Source organism: Urocitellus parryii, chromosome 9, assembly GCF_045843805.1.
Source record: "Urocitellus parryii isolate mUroPar1 chromosome 9, mUroPar1.hap1, whole genome shotgun sequence".
NCBI lineage: Eukaryota > Metazoa > Chordata > Mammalia > Rodentia > Sciuridae > Urocitellus > Urocitellus parryii.
This window is the reverse complement of record NC_135539.1, coordinates 51,836,645-51,857,626: the sequence shown is the minus strand read 5'-3', so window position 1 is coordinate 51,857,626 and position 20,982 is coordinate 51,836,645. Positions and strand designations below refer to the sequence as shown.

The window sequence follows — 20,982 nt, the reverse complement described above, 5'->3', positions numbered from 1 at the left end:
TTTAAAACTCATAAAGGAGAATTACAATCAAAGCAGGGAAAGAAAACATGGAGTAAAAAATAATGGGTAATGGAAAAACGGAGGCAATTGAATAACCGGGACAGGCAGCGCTGGGACTGAGGGCGCCGTCCTGCCCCAAGTCCCAGGGACCCGCGGCCAGCCATGGCCCGGACTCGTTAAATGGAAGATTTCAGAAGGAGTCCGTTGTTAAGTCCGGCCTCTGGTGCAGCGGTGGGTGTTGGGAGGCAGCCCTGGCCCACCTGGGGCGGTGCCACCACCTGGGCCCCTGTCCAGTGTCACCCAGGTGTCGCTGGCCTTGTGTTCCAGTAATTCTCCTTCACTTTTAACGATGCTGCCCAAGCTCAAGAGCACCCAGGCTGGCAATGAGGAAGCACCCAAGAGGAGCCGAAAAGTGCTGCCGCTGAGCGAAAAGGTGAAGGTTCTCGACTTGGTCAGGAAGGAGCAGAAGTCCTACGTGGAGGTGGCCAAGATCTTCGGTAAGAACGAATCCTCCATCCGGGAAATCGTGAAGAAGGAGAAGGAGATCCGGGCCAGCTTCACCGTGGCCCCCCAGAACGCCAAGGTCAGGGCCACCGTGGGGGACAAGTGCTTGGTGAAGATGGAGAAGGCGCTGAGCCTGTGGGTGGAGGACATGAGCAGCCAGCGCGTGGCTGTGGACGGCAGCGCCCTGAGCCAGAAGGCGCTGAGCCTGTACCAGGACCTGAGCCAGGTGTCCCCCGAGAGGCGCCACGGCAGGCTGAAGAGGAGGCCAGGAGGCCGTTCACGGCTAGCAAGGGCTGGCTGCACAGGTTCAGGAACAGGTTCCGACTGTGTCTGCCCAGGAGCAAGCTGCTGGCCTATTCCCTGTAGAGGGGGAAAAGTTAGTTAAGGATAGAGGATGCCACCCAAAGTCAGTCTCCCGCTATGATGAGAGCAGGCAGAAGAAGGGGATCATGGCCCAGGTAGCGATGTCTACCCTGCCCATTGAAGATAAGGAGTCTTCGGAGAGCAGGATGGTGGTGACCTTCCTCATGTCTGCTCTCGAGTCCATGTGTAAGGAACTGGCCAAATCCAAGGCGGAAGTGGCCTGCATCGCGGTATAGGAGTCAGACGTGTTTGTGGTCGGAGTGGAGAGGGGTCATGCTTTCGTCAACTCCAGAAAGGATTTCCAGAAAGATTTTGTAAAATACTGTGTTGAAGAAGAAGAAAAGGCAGCCGAGATGCATAAGATGAAGTCCACACCTCAGGCCAGCCAGATGAGTGTGGACACCGTAGAGATCTAGACGCTCAGGAAAACAGTTGAGGACTATTTCTGCTTTTGCTATGGGAAAGCCTTAGGCAAATCCACGTGGTGCCTGTCCCGTATGAGAAGATGCTTAGAGACCAGTCGGCTGTGGTAGTGCAGGGCCTTCCAGAGGGAGTCGCCTTCAAACACCCTGAAAATTATGACCTTGCAACCCTGAAATGGATTTTGGAGAAAAAAGCAGGGATTTCCTTTATCATCAAGAGACCCTTCCTAGAGCCAAGGAAACACCTGGGTGGTCGTGTGATGGTAACAGATGCTGAAAGATCCCTGTTGTCTCCAGGTGGAAGTTGTGGCCCCATCAAAGTGAAAACGGAGCCCACAGAAGATTCTGGCATTTCTCTGGAAATGGCAGCTGTGACGGTCAAGGAGGAGTCAGAAGACCCTGACTACTATCAGTACAACGTCCAAGGAAGCCATCACTCTTCCGAAGGCAACGAGGGAACAGAAATGGAGGTGCCTGCAGAAGATTCTACTCAACATGTCCCTTCAGAAACAAGTGAGGACCCTGAAGTTGAGGTGACTATTGAAGATGATGATTACTCTCCACCCACCAAGAGACCAAAGAGCAACGAGCCTCCACAGCCGCCTGTCGGAGAGCCTGCAAATGCCGGGAGGTGGAAAGTGAGGGAGTTCAACTTCGAGAAATGGAATGCGCAAATTACTGATCTACGTAAACAAGTTGAAGAGTTGTTTGAAAGAAAATACGCTCAAGCAATAAAAGCCAAAGGTCCGGTGACGATCCCATACCCTCTTTTCCAGTCTCATGTTGAAGATCTTTATGTAGAGGGACTTCCCAAAGGAATTCCTTTTAGAAGGCCGTCTACGTATGTAATTCCTCGACTCGAGAGGATATTGCTTGCAAAGGAAAGGATTCGTTTTGTGATCAAGAAACACGAGCTCCTGAACTCCACACGGGAAGACCTGTAGCTCGACAAACCCGCGTCCGGAGTCAAAGAAGAGTGGTATGCCAGAATCACTAAGCTAAGAAAGATGGTAGATCAACTTTTCTGCAAAAAGTTTGCTGAGGCCTTGGGGAGCACTGAAGCCAAGGCTATACCATACCAAAAATTTGAGGCGCATCCTAATGACCTCTATGTGGAAGGGCTACCAGAAAACATTCCTTTTAGAAGTCCCTCTTGGTATGGAATCCCAAGGCTGGAGAAAATCATTCAAGTGGGCAATTGGATAAAATTTGTTATTAAAAGACCAGAACTGCTGATTCATAGTACAACTGAAGTCACTCAGCCAAGAACCAACACTCCAGTCAAAGAAGATTGGAATGTTAGAATTACCAAGCTACGGAAGTAGAAGAAATTTTTAATTTGAAATTTGCTCAAGCTCTTGGACTTACAGAGGCAGTGAAAGTACCATACCCTGTGTTCGAATCCAACCCGGAGTTCCTCTATGTGGAGGGTTTGCCAGAAGGAATTCCCTTCCGAAGCCCCACCTGGTTTGGAATTCCTCGACTTGAAAGGATTGTCCATGGGAGCAATAAAATTAAGTTTGTTGTTAAAAAACCTGAGCTGGTCGTTTCCTACCTGCCTCCTGGAATGGCCGGCAAAGTAAACACTAAAGCATTGCAGTCCCCCAAAAGACCACGGAGCCTGGGAGTAACTCAAAGATTCCTGAAATTGAGGTCATGGTGGAAGGCTCTAACAACAATAACCCTCAGACCTCCGCTGTTCGAACTGCCACCCAGACTAATGGCTCCAACGTTTCCTTGAAGCCTCGTGGGAGAGAGTTTTCCTTTGAGGCCTGGAACGCCAAGATCACGGACCTGAAGCAGAAAGTCGAGAATCTTTTCAATGAAAAATGCGGTGAAGCTCTTGGCCTTAAGCAGGCGGTGAAGGTGCCGTTTGCATTGTTCGAGTCTTTCCCGGAGGACTTCTATGTGGAAAGCCTACCCGAGGGCGTGCCCTTCCGAAAGCCCTCTACCTTTGGCATTCCGAGGCTGGAGAAGATACTGCGCAACAAGGCCAAGATCAAATTCATCATTAAGAAACCAGAGATGTTTGAGACGGCGATCAAGGAGAGTACCTCCTCCTCCAAGAGCCCGCCCAGAAAAATAAATTCGTCACCCAATGTTAACACAACTGCGTCAGGTGTGGAGGATCTGAACATCATTCAAGTGAAAATTCCAGATGATGACAATGAGAGACTGTCAAAAGTTGAGAAAGCAAGACAGCTGCGCGAGCAAGTGAACGACCTCTTCAGTCGGAGATTCGGCGAAGCTATCGGCATGGGCTTCCCTGTGAAGGTGCCCTACAGGAAGATCATCATCAACCTTGGGTGCGTGGTGGTGGATGGCATGCCCCCCAGGGTGTCCTTCAAAGCCCCCAGCTACCTGGAGATAAGCTCCATGAGGAGGATCTTAGATTCTGCTGAGTTCATCAAGTTCACAGTCATTAGACCATTTCCCGGACTCGTGATTAATAACCAGTTGGCTGATCAGAACGAGTCAGAAGGCCCTGTGATCCAAGAATCAGCTGAGCCAAGCCAGTTGGAAGTACCAGCAACGGAAGAAATTAAGGAGACTGACCGGAAACTCTCAGATCAAGCAAGAACCAGATCCCACGTGGTAGACCTCTTCCCTCCCAGGCTTAAGGTGTCAGTGGTTGAGAAGAGCTTTTTGGACCTGTTACTGCCCCAAGCTGTGTAACATACTTGTATAACAGAAATACCTTCTATACAAACCTTTTTTTCTACTTTTAGATAGAAATGTCTACTTTTTCAGCAGTTCTGTGAATTGAATTAAAGAGCAGAGTGACTGTAGATTTGGAATGGCTGGTTTACTTTGGAATGTATATTAAGGATTTCAGCAATGCTGGGAACACGACAGGGAAATGACAGGGACGACTCTCAGCAGATGTTTGAACGTATCCAGCAGAGCCTTCGGCGTGGTGTGTATTGCCGCAGTCTGGCTGGGCACAATTCAGGAGCCACTTGTCAAAAGAAACTAACTTTATTTTTAGAACTACAAACGCCAAGCAAAACAGCTCCTCAGGAAAAAAAACCCTCAGAGCCCAACTGCCACCACTGGCTTCCACAAGCCTCTCACCCACACAAACCTCCCCACCTCCCACAATCCTCCTGCTCTTGAGGCTGATTGGCTGGGTCATGTGGGTGGAGCCAAAGAAGTCCCCCAATAAGCAGCTCTGTGGTCTGAAAGGGCAGGGAAACAGCCCAATGAGCAGCTCCCTGGAGGAGCCAATCAGCTAGATGTTGCTGGGGCCGCTGTGAGCCAATCATCAGCTGGCAGTCTGAAGGGCAGGGAAACAGCCCAATGAACATCACTGCAGAGGAGCCAATCAGCTAGATGTTGCTGGGGCCACTGTGAGCCAATCATTAGCCGGCAGCTGGAAGTTTGCTGGCAGCTGGAAGTTTGCTGGGGCCCCTTTGGCTGTGGCTCTCAACAGTGTATTTTCCAGTTGAGAGAAGATATCTCCTATGGGAACATCTCAGCTTCTGCAGCGAAGAAAATTCCTGTGATAGTCAGTTCTTTAGTTTTTCTATTGGAAGAATCATTTAAATGCTCCTTGTTCACCGCTGTCCTTGAAGGCCGAGTGAACAGTAGTCATCTGTACATTTGACTAGACCTTTTCCTAAGCTATCTATCATGGTTCCTGTGTTTTTATCATAATGAAGAGAACCACCGTGTGGATGCCTGACGGTCGGTGAGAGGCCCAGCGTGGGTGGACGGCCTGCAGATCCCTCTTCCACCTCTATGCTTTATCCAAAGCGTAGCCTGGGAGTCAGGGTTGGGTCTGAGCGCTTAGGCAAGCTGCGCCTCGGAATCTGTGGCGTGAGCTGTCACCGTCTGTCATTTTCTAATTCTGCGTGGGACACTGAGGCAGCAGTGGACAGCAGGGCCAGCAGGTTGATTGATTCTGCACCCTTGCTATTCTGCGCCATACGTAGGAGAGTCCTGGTGTGTGGGGAGTTCACAGACTGTGGGTCTCGATGCCAGCTGTGGAGCTGAAGGCGGGGAGGCATAGCGCTCGCTTTACTTATTACGATGTTCACATGGAGAATCATATACACGGTAGCAAAATAGGCATTTTTATGTGTTGCTTATATTTTACCTCAAATTAAATTGTAGATATAGGGTAATAAATAAAATCCATCCATGCCTTTCAAAAAAAAAAAAACAAGTACACAAAAGTAAACATTTATTTGGGGAATTACTTGGATCTAGAATACAAACCTTTATTTTGTGCATATATGAATATATAACAACAAATTCCATCAATATGTACAACTATAACGCACTAATAAAAATTTTAAAAAAATCAGAATACAAACCTTGACTTTCCCATGTAAACTTGACGTGATATATGGAAGCACTCCAATTCTAAACTTCACCAGACAAGCTTTGCAAAAGTTCCAGAGTGATCAAAACCACTCAGGCCCGGGGCGTCAAACTGATTGGCTCCAGTAGGCTGCTCTGACATTCTCTAGAGAGCATCTTCTATCACAGATACTACCTTAGTCACTTGCAGCCAATAACTCTGGGTTTAACCAAACACTAGGTAATAAGGACATATTTGTGTGCATATTCATGCAGTTTTTCACTTATAGCTTCAAGGAACTGACAACAAAAACTAAATAGCTTCAAAATATTCCTCCTGTTTGGCGTGGTAGCAAGTTTCTGTAATCCCAGCTATTCAGAAGTATCACAAGTTCAAGGGCAGCCTGGGAAACTGCGTGAGATTCTGTTCCAAAATTAAAATCTGTAAAAGGGCGGTGGATATAGGTCAGTGATAGTGATGGCAGGCCCTGGGCTCAATTCCTGGCAAAAAAAAAAAAGAAAGATTCCTCTACAGTAGTAGAAAACATTAAAGGAAAATTAAAGACTCAAATGTAATATATGCTAAAGCCAGAATTTTCTATGTACAGGAGAGAGAATTGGTTAAAATGAAGGAATCTTAACATACAGATGAATTAACTGGCAATGAGTGGTAATGTATTCTAAGTATTTACTGAATTCCAATAAATTCAAAGTAAAAAACTCTGCTTTCTGTCCCTTGCAAGAAAACCTGGAGCTTCCCAGAAGGAGAGAGGCATATTGGGTTTTACATTGAGTTCACAAACTGTCTGCACACAGTTATATCCTAGAGAAATGCTAGCAAATATAATATTGCTCCGTACTATGTAATTATCAAAAGCACCCTCAGGACTTGTTGAAGGCTGCCACTGTCATATCAGAAGACGTAAAGTGACAGCAGCAGTGTAAGGGATGTATGACGATGAGGTGGGAGAGTAATTAGTTCCTAATTAAACTTATCTGAAATATGAGGGCAATTATCATAGAAAAATTCCACTCACATTACATGTAAGTTAAAAATGCTCCAGGGTATCTATTAATTTCTGAAAACAGCAGCAAGGTGTGAGCACTTTGGTTGAGGTTAACCAGCTTTTCTACCATCTACTCAGTTTGCAGAAGTTACAACTTGAGTTTTTTATGAAGCTACATCATTCTGCTATTTATACTCAGATGATATGATTTATAAATATAAAAATACCTTATTTTATTATGAGCTGCTGTCAAAAAACGAGATTTTAAAGGAAATTGGTTTTATACAACGTTTTTCTTACATTGGATGCAGTCCGCTTTCTTTTTCCCTCGAAGGTATTTTTAAACCTTTCATTAGGGAGCTGTAGTCATGTAATCTACAACCATAGAGAAACAGTTTGCAAAGACAAAATCACATTTTCCTAAATGGACCTTTACTTCATGGTAATATGTTTCGGATTTTTAAACAATTAGTCAAAGTAAACTTGGTGACAATTTCAAATTACACTTGAAAATCTCATTGAACCAGTAAAAATTAGAGAAAAACAATTCTAAACACAGCCATCATTAGTCTATATTTACCTTGCTACAAACTGCCATGATTGCTGTATCTTTATTTAAAATTTATATTTAGTAAGATGCAATGCAGCTAGTTAGTAATGAGTTTACTCAAGGATTAAAATAACACCCTCGAATCAAACCGTGTAATATGATGTATTAAGAACTATGTAATGTTATGAACGACCAATAAAAAAAAAAATAAAAAAAAAAATAAAAAATAAAATAACACCCAATAATTACATCTAGGGAGGAAAAATTATATCACATTCAATAGAGAAAAAATTCAAACATACCACACAAGTAATTTCTGACATTTTGATAGATGTGTTTGTCTGGTCTTGTATGGATTTATCTATTTTGGGTCATTTCTACATAAAAACATAAATATTTATCAAAAAGAAATCAGAAAAGTTTGAGAAAATTGGTTTGACCTGATTTAAACATTATACAGTGTATCTATGTATCAAATTATCACATCATACCTCATAAATACAATTTCATACCTCATAAATACAATTTTATGTATCAGTTAAAAATATATTTGATTTGAATATTTAAAACCATAAATATTGCCTTATTTATGTTTTCCAGAGCAAACATTCAATAATGAACATTTGCTGGGTGTAGTGCATGCTTATAATCCCAAAACTCAGGAGGCCGAAGCAGGAAGATTGCAAGTTTAAAGCTACCCTCAGCAATTTAGCAAGGCCCTAAGCAACACCAGTTTCAAAATAAAAAATAAGAAGGTCTGGGGATACACCTCAGTGGTGAAGCACCCTAGGTTCAGTCCCCAATATCCCACTCCCCAAAAGAATGAACTGTCCAAAATAAGCCAGAAAAGTTAAAAGCATCCAAGACACAACCCACAGTCTTTATGACCTAATATCAGAAGTGGCATATCATTGTTTTTGCCATATTCTTCTCTTTAGAAGTTAGTCCAGTGCTCATAATGAAAAGGAGGGGGTTATACAAAGGCATGAATACCAGGGGACAGTAACATAAGGAGTCATCTTATAGACTGCCTGCCACAACAGGAAGTCAGTCAGTCTGAGACAGTTTTACATATAGAGGAAGAAACTAGTCATTTCTTTTCCTTTCTTCTTTTTTTTTTTTTTTTTTTGTCTGAGCACCATCTATTTGGGAAATGACTCTTTGATTCTTGGTTTATGTAGTTCTGGGAGGCTGACTTCCCCGCAACACACCCAATTCTGGCTCCTGGAGTAAGCAACTGGGGTGTCCTTGGCCTGCCCATGAATAATACTTCAACTTTCTGACTAAAGTAAGTAAGGGATGAGCCATTCAGAGTATTTTTTTCTGGAATTAATATGGGCACTGAGTGGAAAAAAAAGATCTCCCAATATCACAGCTGCTATGTAACATAGAAAACTGAAATTTCTTCCATTTTTCATGCTTGCACATAGGCCATCTTTGTTCCATGTGGAAAAAAAAATAGTCTTAGACTGAAATCAACATAAAATAAAACAGCTGAAAGATGGAGATTTAGTGAGTTATACCAATTTCTTATAATATCTATTGCCTACCTGTGCCCAGTTGTACCTGAAGCTAATCTTGCCATTTTTATCTTTAAATTAGTTTTTATTTTTATCACTTATATCAAAAGTGGTCCTTTAATATATCCAGGTGTTAGGAATATATCTTCTTAATAAAACTATCAGAGCAAGGCCCTCTATAAAATTATCTAAATATGTTGAAGTATATTTACAGTTTTTCTGCCTTATTAGTTTAACACTTAGAAAACTAAATGGGATAGATTTCCTTTTGTGTGAATAATTTCCTTAAATTTACTTTTTTCAAGATTCTGAAATTATTTTTTGTTCCAATTTACGTTACCCATAAGCTGGGAGAAATGCTGTCTTATTTATGTCCTCCCAAAATGAAACACAACATGGAATTACATGGTAGATCCTCAATAACTGTCTGATGAATGAATGAGTAAATGAATCTTCTAAATATAATTTAGATTACTTTTCCCTAAGTTTATTTTGCTTATGTGAACACCATTTTAATTTTTTCTGTCTGTTCACATAGCATCATACTCACTCCGGGTTATTCCCATATACTTGGGCTTTTTCATAATCAGAAGAACTTAGTGTCATTGTGCCTTTTCTCCTCCAAATAATTCATAAAAATCCTAAACAAGGAGAGTCACAGGGGAATGTCAGAGTTTACACGCCTCCCTCCAAGAAGCCTTTTCATCCTAAACCATTGTTTCTTGTCTCTGAGCAACTTCCCCAGGCATGACACCAGTCCCCATCCTACCACGATGATTCAATTTTGAAAACAGCCTTTTGTGTGGAACTTTGTGAAAGGCTTTTTGAAACTCTAAATAGACACCATTCATAAGCCTTTGTCCATATGCCCATGTGCCTTCTAAAAGGGCTTTAGTAGATTGATGAGGCTCAATTTCCTCTTCCTAAGCCATACATTCTCTTCTAGTTCCTTCCTTGATTCATATGTAGTATTGGCACAAAATTTATCTTTTTCAGGAAAATGGCTCAGCCCTTCCCTGATGATCTACTTTGACTGGGTTTTTAATTGGTGGAATAATGTAGTAGAATCAGTAGAATAGTGTAGGATGGAGATTACCAAAATCAATTCTTAAAAGGAATAATAACTATGGTTAAGTTAGCATTCTGAGGTTAGAAACAGAGAAATATGGACTCAGATATGGTCAATATGGATAGAAAAAGTAAAGTAAGGTTAGAAGTATATGAAGTTGGTAGTTGCTAATCAAGGGTCAGGAATGTTTTAAGTTCTTTAGGTATTTGATAATGTTATTGATTTTCTTTTAAATTTTCCCTTCTTTTGATTTCCTCAACATTATACTCTCTCACCCTGCTTTTGAAGACATTCTGTCTTGGATTGTGTCCCTAGATCCTCATATTTTTGTCTCTCTAATGTGGCTTTTGTCCAGGTGCCAGCCTCGGCTCTGTTTCTGTCTACATTGTCATTTTCCCTCACTGTCCATTTCACATACTTCCTAGGTGGTACCTAGAGATGAAGAGAATACAAATGTACACTTGGGGTACATGTATGTTCTCTGAACTTCAGATGCCTAGTGAACCTTTCTACATTGATAGGCCATGGACATCCCCAAGGTATAACAATGTTCAAAATTAAATGCTTATCTCTATACAAACTAAGCCTTTTTATTTTCTGTGGAAAAAAACAACCACAACCTTATTTCATGGAATTTGAGGAGCAGCTTAACAGCACTGGGCTCTAGAAAAGCTGGAACTAGGACCCAGAAAACTCAATGATTTATCTTTCCAGACTATATGTCTACTTTCCTCTGTATGTCTTATCTACTTCCCCTGTTACAAACTGACTTCTGCTTCTCAGTCTATATGGTGGGAAACACAAAGATTTTTATGTTCCTGCTTCAGTCTCCCAGAGCAAAGCTAGCTTTATTCCCTCTGGGTTCTAAATTCAAAATCCCAAGGAAGAAATTCACTGGCCCATCCAACATATCTATCCATAGACCAATGTGCTATGGTTTTGATGAATGTCTCCCAAAGGTCCATATGTGTAAAGGTTTGGCCTCCCAATCTTGGACCTGAACATCCAAAATTATGAACTAAGGAAAAATATTTTTGTTACAATTACCCTGTCTCAGGTATTGCATTATAATGATACAAAGATGACAAACCCACAATGCGACTTGAACTTGCCCCCAAACTCACTGATGCTCTCTTCATTTTGTTTTTGACGTTTTTTTCCTCCGTTCATTTTGGATTTTTTTAATTGCTAAGTATTCAGCTTTACTACTTGTTTCTTCTGCTGTGTCTATCTGTTACAATTCCATCCAGCATCTCTTTCACTATAGGTACTACATTTTTTTAATTGAAATTGGTTTTTATAGATCATCAATTTCTCTATTTAACATTCTCAAAGTTTCTTTTAGATTGTAAAACATTAGAAATACAGTTATAATTATAGTTATGGGGCTGGGGTTGTGGCCTAGTGGTAGAGTACTTGCCTGGCATGTGTAAGGCACTGGGTTTGATTCTCAGCACCACATAAAAATAAATAAACAAAATAAAGGTTTATTGACAACTAAATACAAAAACAAAAAAATTACAGTCATGTCTTTCCTACTAATTTGATCTTTGTCCAATTTGTTTGTCATTTCTGGGTTGTTTCTATTGGTCTGTTTTTCCTAATTGTCATTGAATTTTTCTGCATGTGAGCATGCCCTGTATTTTTTCTTTTAAATTGGATGCCAGCTGCTGTGAATTTCACCTTCTGAGGTGTTGGATATTTTTCTATCCCTACAGCAATTTTCTTGAGCTTTATTTTGGGAAGCAGTTATATTACTTGGAAATGATTTAATCTTTTCAAAGCTTTTAAAAAGTTTCATTAGGCAGGATGAGTGCAGCCTTTATTCTAGAGCTAATTTTTCCATACTCTAGCAGCAATGTTCTTTCAATGCCCTGTGAGTGACATTGTTCTTTATTTAAGGATTGTTCCTTCCACTCTGAACCTGTGATTATGCTCTCTTTTTCTCTAGGAAGTTCTCCTCTTCTCCTTACTCTGCCATGTAAACTTGAGGTGCCATGGCCTGCCCAGACACCCAAGCTCCACCTGAGTTCCCCCTTTCTAAACCACACCATGGAAGCTCTCTCCAGGCAGTGGGCTAAGAGAATCACACAGGTGACCTCATTTGTTTTCCCTCTTTCATGAATCACTGAACCCTGCTTCTGGGACAAAACCCATTGTTTTATATATATTTGTCTCTCTTCATTTTTCATATTTTTATTGGTACATTATAAGTGCACATACTAGTAGGATTTGCTGTTTCATATTCATATGTATTAATACATTCACGGTATATATTAATATAATTTGATCCATATTGTACCCCAGTATTTCTCTTTTCAGTCCCCTCCTCCCTTCCCTCACTCCCTTTCCTCTCCTCTACTGATGGAGACCAGACTTTGATTTTCATAAGATCTTTTCCCCCAACCCTTTCTTTTCCTTTCTCCCCTCCAGCTTCCACATATGAGAGAAAACATATGATCCTTGATTTTCCAAGTTTAGTTTATTTCATTTTCATGCTCTCAAATTCCATCCATTTTATTTTTCTCTTTTCATTTATTTCTGATGGAAGAATAAATCCAATCCCTGTCACTCCATCTTGGCCAGAGTGAAATTCAGGTCAGTCTTTCAGAACAATCTGCATTCTGTTAAACTCTGTTGCATGTCTCTGTGCTTTTGTGTCAGCTTGAAATGCCTTCCCTCCCACTCTGTCTGACAAGACTTGGGTCCAGCACTATCTCTTCCCAAACCTTCCCATCCCTATCCCCACTTCACCATCCCTCCCATGGGTTACCTGGAATCCCAATATGATGTAAAGCTCTGTTCCATTCATAAAAACCTAAGTCTTTGTATGCACAGGTCATAATACATTTATCCTGGCATCTCCCAACCTAGCACAGTAGCTGAAACACAGGTTTTCTACATACGTTTGATGAAATGAATCACTTCTTAGACTTCAGTGGACTCCTTAAATGTAAAATTGAGCTGGACAAAGTGGTGCACAGCTAAAGTCCCAGCTACTTGGAGGTTCAGGCAGGAGGATCAGTGAGGATTATTCAAGAACAACCTGGGCAACATAGTGAAAATTCATCTTAAAAACAAATAAGCTGGGCATGGTGGCACATATCTGTAATCCCAGAGGCTTGCGAAGCTTAGGCAGGAGGATTGAAAGTTCAAAGCCTACCTCAGCAATTTAGCGAGACCCTTTCTCAAAAAATAAAAGGACTGAGAATGTGGTTAAGTTAACCCCTGGGTTCAATCCTCCAGTTTAAAAAAAAAAAAGAATGAAAAAGAAAATTGTAAGGTGAAATATTACATATAACAACACTAAAATGGAGGATAATCTTTACTGTTTCAGAATATTTCATAAATGGTTATCCGCTGAATTTACTTATCATTCTGTATTGCAACTACTGATATCGCATTTCTTTGAATTGAGTATGTCATTAGCAAAATCATTAGGCATGAAAAAGTGATGATTCTGAACCAAGTACTTATGTGTAGCTTTCCTTTTAGGAGGGTTCCAGATTTATTGGGCATATGTTTGTACAGTTTGCTTTGGTTACTTATGCTGAGGATGAAATCTTTTCAAATCTTTTCAGTGTGTCACAGATTTTGAAAGAGGACTTGTGTACTGACAGTCATGCTGAGCAGAATTCAACTCTAAACTGCCAAGCAAACATCCTCATCATTTTGTTTCCATGTAGTGAAACGTTTCCCTCACTCAAAACAAAGTCACAGCACAATGTCAAACAGTGCATTATATCATGTTTAAGATCAATCGCCTGCTTAGGGGAAATTAATGTCAAACTTTTACTTTCCGTTTGTCAGGAGTTAGATATCTGCGATTCCATTATGCATCCTTTGTGGACTGCATATGTTCTCCTCTGCTAAAATGTCTCCCCACACCCCATCTCTAGAACACTTTGTTTATGCAGCTTGTGCTCCAACCTACTTGAGAACTCAAATTTTATTTTTTTGACTTATGTAAAAATTGAAGCTGGGCCCAGTTGCCTGTATTCTCAGCTACTCAAGAGGTTGAGGCAGGAGGATCACTTGAGCCCAGGAATTTGAGTCCAGCTGGGACAACATATCAAGATATAATCTCAAAGGCGGTGGGGGGGGGCGCTAAGTAGTAGAGTACATGCTTAGCATGCACAGCTCTGGGTTTAACTTTCAGTGTGTGCATGCACACATGTATACACAGAAACACCCACCCACCCACCCCACACACTCTCATATAATAGGTATATAATACCACTATACAATAACACTATAAAATAGGACACATTAGCAGTAGAAAACTCCCAAAACACATGAGTGCATGCATTGTGTCTATATGTTTTCATGAACAAATGAATGTATTTATATCACCTATAATCATATCACTCAGAGTATCATTAGAGTCTTTTGGTGTATGTCTTTTCAATATTGCACCTCCTATTTTTTAAATTGGAATCTGCTCCACCCCATATCTTTCCAAGTCATCTAATGTCTTTTCTAATTCCCCAAAGAAAGCTGTAAAATGTAAAATAGAATCTTTTACAAATGTTACTTTTTGTCATATTCCCTCTCTCTCTGTTCTATCTACATTTTAGTAAAGAATTTTTGAAGACATAATGCCTAACCCAAAAGAATTACTGTCAATTGCTAGAATTTCAGGTATAATGGAGATAAATATTTTGAGTGTTTCTAAATTGCCACATGCTGCTTCACTCATGCATAAGGTTAGCCCTGTCATATGATGAACAACATAGAGTCACAAAATAGGAAGAGTAGGACTAGAAGAGATCATTTTAAAAAGTTCCAAATGTGATGTTTCAGTGGTGTTCTACCACTGAGCTATATCCTCAGCCTATTTTACTTTTATATTTTGACACAGGGTCTTGTTAAGTTGCCAAGGACGACCTCAAACTTGGGATTTTCCTGCCTCAGCCTCCTGGGTAGCTGGATTAGGTATGTGCCACCATGCCTGCCTTCATTTAATTTCATTTTGTATTTGCATCTTGAGTTAAGTCAATTTCTTTCCCCATTTTTATTGAAAACAATCATACTCAGAAGTAGTCTAATTTAGGCTATATGTTAGTCAGCTTTTCATTGCTATGACAAAAATACCTGAGACAAGCTGCCAGGCATGTTGATACACACCTGTAATCCCAGTGACTTGGGAGGCTGAGGCAAAAGGATTGCAAATTCATGGCCAGCCTCAGCAATTTAGCAACACTCTGTCTCAAAATAAAAAATGCTGGGACTGTAGCACAGAAGTAGAGCACTTGCCTAGCATGCATTACACTCTCAGGTCAATTCCTAGTACTGAAAAGAATTAATATTCCTTGATAATGACATTCTTGCTTTTTTAACCATGAGGTGTGCATGTTTAAGGAGTCACATCTGGGTTATCCTGGATCTACCAATGACTAGTCATATGATCTTGTTTATCCACTCAGGGCAAGTTCTTTCTTTTCTTTTTTGTACTGGAGATAGAATGAAAAGGTGCTTTACCACTAAGTCACATCCCCAGCCTTATTTATTCATTTATTTAGAGACAGGGTCTAAATTGCTGACGCTATCCTCCAACTTGTGATTCTCCTGCCTTGGCCTTCTGGGTTGCTGGGGATTACGGGCATGCACCACAGTGTCTGGCTTTCGATTTCTTCATCTGCCAAAGGAAGATGATAGTAGAATCTACTTCTAGATGACGTGTTCTTGATACCAAAGGATCCATACTTTTATTTCATTTTCACACATCATTTTTGGTGACTCCATTCCACCACATTATACTAAGCAAAGCAAGATAATTTCAGGATTAATTTACATAAAATATAATTGGGCATACACAGCTGTCTCACTATTCTATTTATAAATTATTCTTGTTACTATAAGTGAAATTTGACCAGTATTGCTATTCATTTCTATTAATATTAAGTGAAAAATCAAGGATTTCTTGAGAAGAGAAAAAGAATGATTTTAATAAATTCTTAATTTATCCCCACATTAAAAAAAATCTATTTTTGATTCATGTTTCAGGTAATGATTTTTTCTATGTGAATCACATCAACAACAATAAAAAGTACTTACATGGTATTTATCTCTGCCAGGCACTATTTTAAGGAAATCACTTAATCCTCAATTTATAAGGTAGGTAATTTTATTATCTCTATATTAAAGGTCAGACTACATTTAGCTAATAAGCAGTAGAGCTTAGATAAGAGCAAAATAGTCTGGGCCTAGGGTTGTCCTTAGAAGACTGTAGGAATGTAAAACTACAGCAGCAACAAAAACACATACATAGGACTAGGAGCTCTGTTCCTTTTGGATTTTCTTTCTTTCTTCCTTTTTTATGGGGTGGGTGGGGAGGGGAATTGAACTCAGAAGTACTTTACCTCTGAGCTACATCCCCAGTCCTTTCTATTTTTTATTTTGTATTGCTCTGTTGTGTAGGCTGGTTTCAAAGTTATGATTTACCTGCCTCAGGCTCCAAAGCAGCTGGGATTATGGGTATTCACTACTGCACCCAGTTTCCCTTGAACTTTCTTTATTTTTTGGTACCTAGGATTTAACCCGGGGGGCTTAACCACTGAGCAACATCTCTAGTCCTTTTTTTAAAAAATTTATTTAGAGACAAGGTCTCACTATGGTTGCTTAGGACCTTGCTACATTGCTGAGGCTGGCTTTGAATACTCAATCCTCCTGCCTCAGCCTCCCAAGCTGCTGGGAATACAGGGGTGTGCCACTGCACCTGGCTTGAATTTTCTTAATGTTTGTTTTGTATTAAAATCATGATTTCCCATTATCACTATGAAATTGAATGATAATATCCCAATTCAATTATTTTCTAGCAATTGAAATAGTTAAATAGGTTTGAGATGCAGCAAAGTTAGCAAAATATACTCAACCTAGAAAAGTGTGTTGCATTACATTTTAAAATAAAGGTTTTCTGGGTGTGGTGGTACACACCTTTAATCCCAGTGTCTCAGGAAGCTGAGGCAGGAGGATCATGAGTTCAAAGCCAGCCTCAGCAATTTAGGGAGACCCCAAGCAACTCAGTGAGACCCCATCTCAAAAAAAAAAAATTAAAAGTTCTGGGAGTGTTGCTCAGTGGTTACTGCCCCTAGGTTCAATTTCCAGCACCAAAATAAATAAATAAATATTCAGAGGGTGGAATATTACAAGATAATGGAATAGGAGGCCCCAGCTCCTGTTCTCTTACAGAGACACTGACTTCATAACAACAACACAGATCAAATTGCTTTTGTGGAAACTCCACAAATCAGTTAAGAGTTTGCAGCACAGAGGCAGGTGACAACGCAAAAAAAAGAGCTTCAGGAAAATTTGTTGCATTTTGGCTGCTCTAACTTCTTAATGCAATGCTGTGTAATTGGGAGGAAACTCACAGCTCCTTACTATTTCATCAGAGGGAAGTAAAAAATTCAAATATGCCTCTGATATTATTGGGGCCTTCCCAAGGGAATGGTGTCCATCTTTCTTGGCTCAAAACACTGAGATACAACAGAATAGTTGGGCTGAGGATTTCCCAAAACAAAGGTGAGCTCAATAGCACTCTACACACCAGGGAGACTAAAGAAGTGCAGAAAGACAGCCAAAGGATGAAGAGATTTTATGATCAAGAAAAGAAATGGGCAATCCTCTCTAACTGGGAAATTACATGTGCAAACTCAGAAAGCATGCATGCCAAGAAAACATTTAAGAGGTCCTAGAATCTCTAGGGCTAATTAGGAAAGATCTATTCCTGAATGAAGCCAGTCTATAAAGACAAAGAGATAGCTATTTTGCAAAAGATCATAGGCATACAAAGAAATAGGAAAACATGGCTAAATTAACAAACAAAATAAATCTCCAGAACTTCAACCTAAGGAAATGGAGATCTATGGATTATCCAAATAAGAATTTAATATAACTATTTTACAGGTATCCAATGACTTCCAGGCCTGGTGGCATATGCCTTCAATTTCATCTATCTTAAGCCGAGGCAGAAGAATGGTACGTTGGAGGTAATTTTGGGCAACTTAGAGAGGCCCTGACTCAAAATAAAAATTGCAAAAGGGCTGAGGATGAATGAGCTCAGTGGTAGAGTGCCCTTGGGTTCAATTCCCAGTACCATAAAAAAAGATAGCCAGTGACCTAAAGAAGAACATAAAAAATTAAATGAAGTCAGGAAAATAATCAAAATTATGATTACTAAAATTATTAGAAGATTGGGGCTGGAGTTGTAGCTCAGTGGTAGAGCATTTGCCTGGCATGTGTGAGGACCTGGGTTCAATCTTTAGCAATACATATAAATAAATAAAATAAAAAGATCCATTGCCAACTACAAAAATGTTTAAAAATTATTAGAAGATTACAATATCAACAGAGAGAAAATTAACAAAGAACCAAACAGAAATTCTGGAATTAAAGAATATAATAACTAAATTGAAAAATTTACAATAAGGACTCAAAAGCCGACTTGATCAAGCAGAAAAATCAGCAAAGTTGAAGACAGTTCATTTGAAATTATTAAATTGGAAGAACAAAGAGAAAAAAAATTAATGAACAAAAGTGAAGGGACCCTAAGGGACTTATGAGACATAATTAGGCATAACAATATATGCATTGTTGGTCATAAAAGGAGAAGGAAAAGATAAAGGGATAGAGAGCTTATATAAAGAAATAACAACCCAACTATTCTGAAATTTAAGAGCAGAAATGAACATATAAATTCAATAAGCTCAATAAATTCCAAATAGGATGAACCCCAAAAGATTCACACTGAGACACATTATGGTCAAATTACAAAGTGTTATAGATAAAGAGAATTTGAAAGCAGCAAAAGAAAATGATTCATGCAAGGGAGTATCTATCAGATTATCAGTAGAATTCTCTGAAGAAACCTCGTAAACTGGAAAGGAGTAAAATGATATATCTAAAGGGCTGAAAGGAAGAAAAAAATAATAATACTATATCTGGCAAAATTATCCTATGAAAATGAAGAAGAAATTAACTTTCCAAGATAAGAATCTGAGGGAACTCATTACCATTAGACTTACCTTGTAAGAAATTTTTAAATAAAGTTCTTCAAACTGAAATGAAGAATGATACATCAACATGAAACCACAGAAAAACATAAAAACTTCCTGGTAATGTAGAATCCTATAGTATTACAATGTTGTACATAAATCATAAATAAATCATTTTTAATTCTCATATAGAATTTATAGGACAAAAGCACATAAAATAACTATAAAGCTGTTTATATATGTATATATAAACAGCTTTATAGTTATTTATATATATAATCAATCATAAAGACATGAACTTGTGACAACCTCAGAAAGTGAATGAGGTAGAGATGTAAAGGAGTCAAGTTTCTGTAAGTGATTAAAGTTGTTAACTGTTTTAATTGGTTTTTATAGTGCATGGGGTTACAAAAATAAAATGATATTGGCTTCTATGACATTAAAATGATTTATGTAATCTGTTTAGGTTTGGACATGAGGAGGCCCCCCAAAGCAGATGAAATGATTAGATCACGAAAGCTGTGACTTAATCATTGAATTAATCTATTTGATGGGTTAGTAATTTGAATGGATTACTGGGTGGTAATTGAGTGAGGTGTGGCTGGCAGAAGTGGGTCACAGGGATTATATATTTTGTTCCTATATCCTCTTGCTCTTCCTTTCTGCTTCCCATCTGCCATAAACTGAGAGCTTTCCTCTCCACACCCTTCCACCATGATGTTTTGCCTCACTTCAAACCCATCTCTGAAACTGTGAGCCAAAATAAACTTGTGGTTCTTTTTGGATATTTTGGTCATAGTGATGAAAAGCAGACGGACACATAATCCCAGTGATAATGACTTAAAATATCTATAGGCACAAAAGGAAATAAGAGTCTTTTGATTTCTAAAGAAGCATCTAAGGACATTAAAAGTCATCACTCTAGCCTAAAAATGAATAAAAAGCGAGAAAACTTGTTTTTTCCCCTCAAGTACTGGGGCTAAACCCAGGGGCACTCTACTACTGAGCTATATGGCCAGCCCTTTTAATTTTTATTTTAATACAGGGTTTCACTAAGTTGCCCTGGCTGCCCTCAACCTTTGCCCCTCCTGCCTCAGCCTCATAAGTAGCTGGTATTTCAGGTGTGTGTCACTGTGCTTAGCCTGAGCAAACTGAACCAACAATTCTTAGATCTGTCAGAAAAATGAGGACGTAAGGCAAAATGGTATGCATTTGACATGCACATAGAGAGAACTGTTAATAGAAATCATACATACACAAACGTTAGCATAAACCAGCGATGGGGTAAGAAACCAAAAGTATAATTATAATAGATCATTCGAGGTCAAGAGGTGCAATGTTGACAAGTCGAGAGTTATAAACTCCAGAGGAAGCCAACCACAGAGGGGTCTCAGGCTTTTGTGAGTTCTATCTTCAGGAGCTCTACCAGGTTTTCACAGTGAATATAAGACCAAATAAGTAACAACAGCAATAAAAATAAAAACATCATATTTCTTGCAAGGGGAAGGGGAAAGTAACCATTTAGAACACATCAGAGAATTCTGGTTCTTCACAAACCTGTCCTCAGTTTCTGGGGTCTTATCAGATCCTAATTAACCAGGGAAAGGGAAATTCCAGTCAGCTCTAACCTTCCATGTGGTGTAAAATAAATATTCAACTTGAGCTACCTTTAATCATCCTGCCCCACCTTGGTGGACAGAGAACTCATAGAGGATAACAAATATGGGGAAAAAACATAGATAATCTTGTGTATGACAGTGATTTTTTTTAGATACAACACTAAAGATATCATCTCTGAAATAAGAAATTAATAAACTGGACTTTATTTTTTAAAAAAAGTCTGCTCTATAAAAGACAATGTCCAAAAAATGAGAGTTTTCAGTCACAGGTTGAAAGAAAATACTTGCAAAACATACATTTGATAAAGGTCTACTATGGAAAATATACAAAAAATACTGAATATGTAACAATAACAAAATGAAACCAGGCGTGGTGGCATAGGCCTGTAACCCCCGTGGCTCAGGAGGCTGAGACAGGAAGACTGCAAGTTAAAAGCCAGCCTCAGCATTTTAGTGAGTCTCTAAGCAACTTAGCAAGACACTGTCTCAAAATAAAAATAAAACAGGGCTGGGGATGTGGCTCAGTGGTTAAGTGCCCCTGAGTTTAATCCTTGGTAGAGGAAAAGGGAAAGGGGAAAGGAAAGGAGGAAAGAAGGAAGGAAGAAAGAATATAAATGAACAACCTGG

General features: G+C 39.6%; 1 pseudogene; it reads left to right on the top strand.

Annotated features, from left to right (window-relative positions):
• Positions 1–953: 953 nt before the first annotated feature.
• LOC113192242 (general transcription factor II-I pseudogene) lies at positions 954–3,888 on the top strand (annotated as a pseudogene).
• The last annotated feature ends 17,094 nt before the right edge of the window (positions 3,889–20,982 follow it).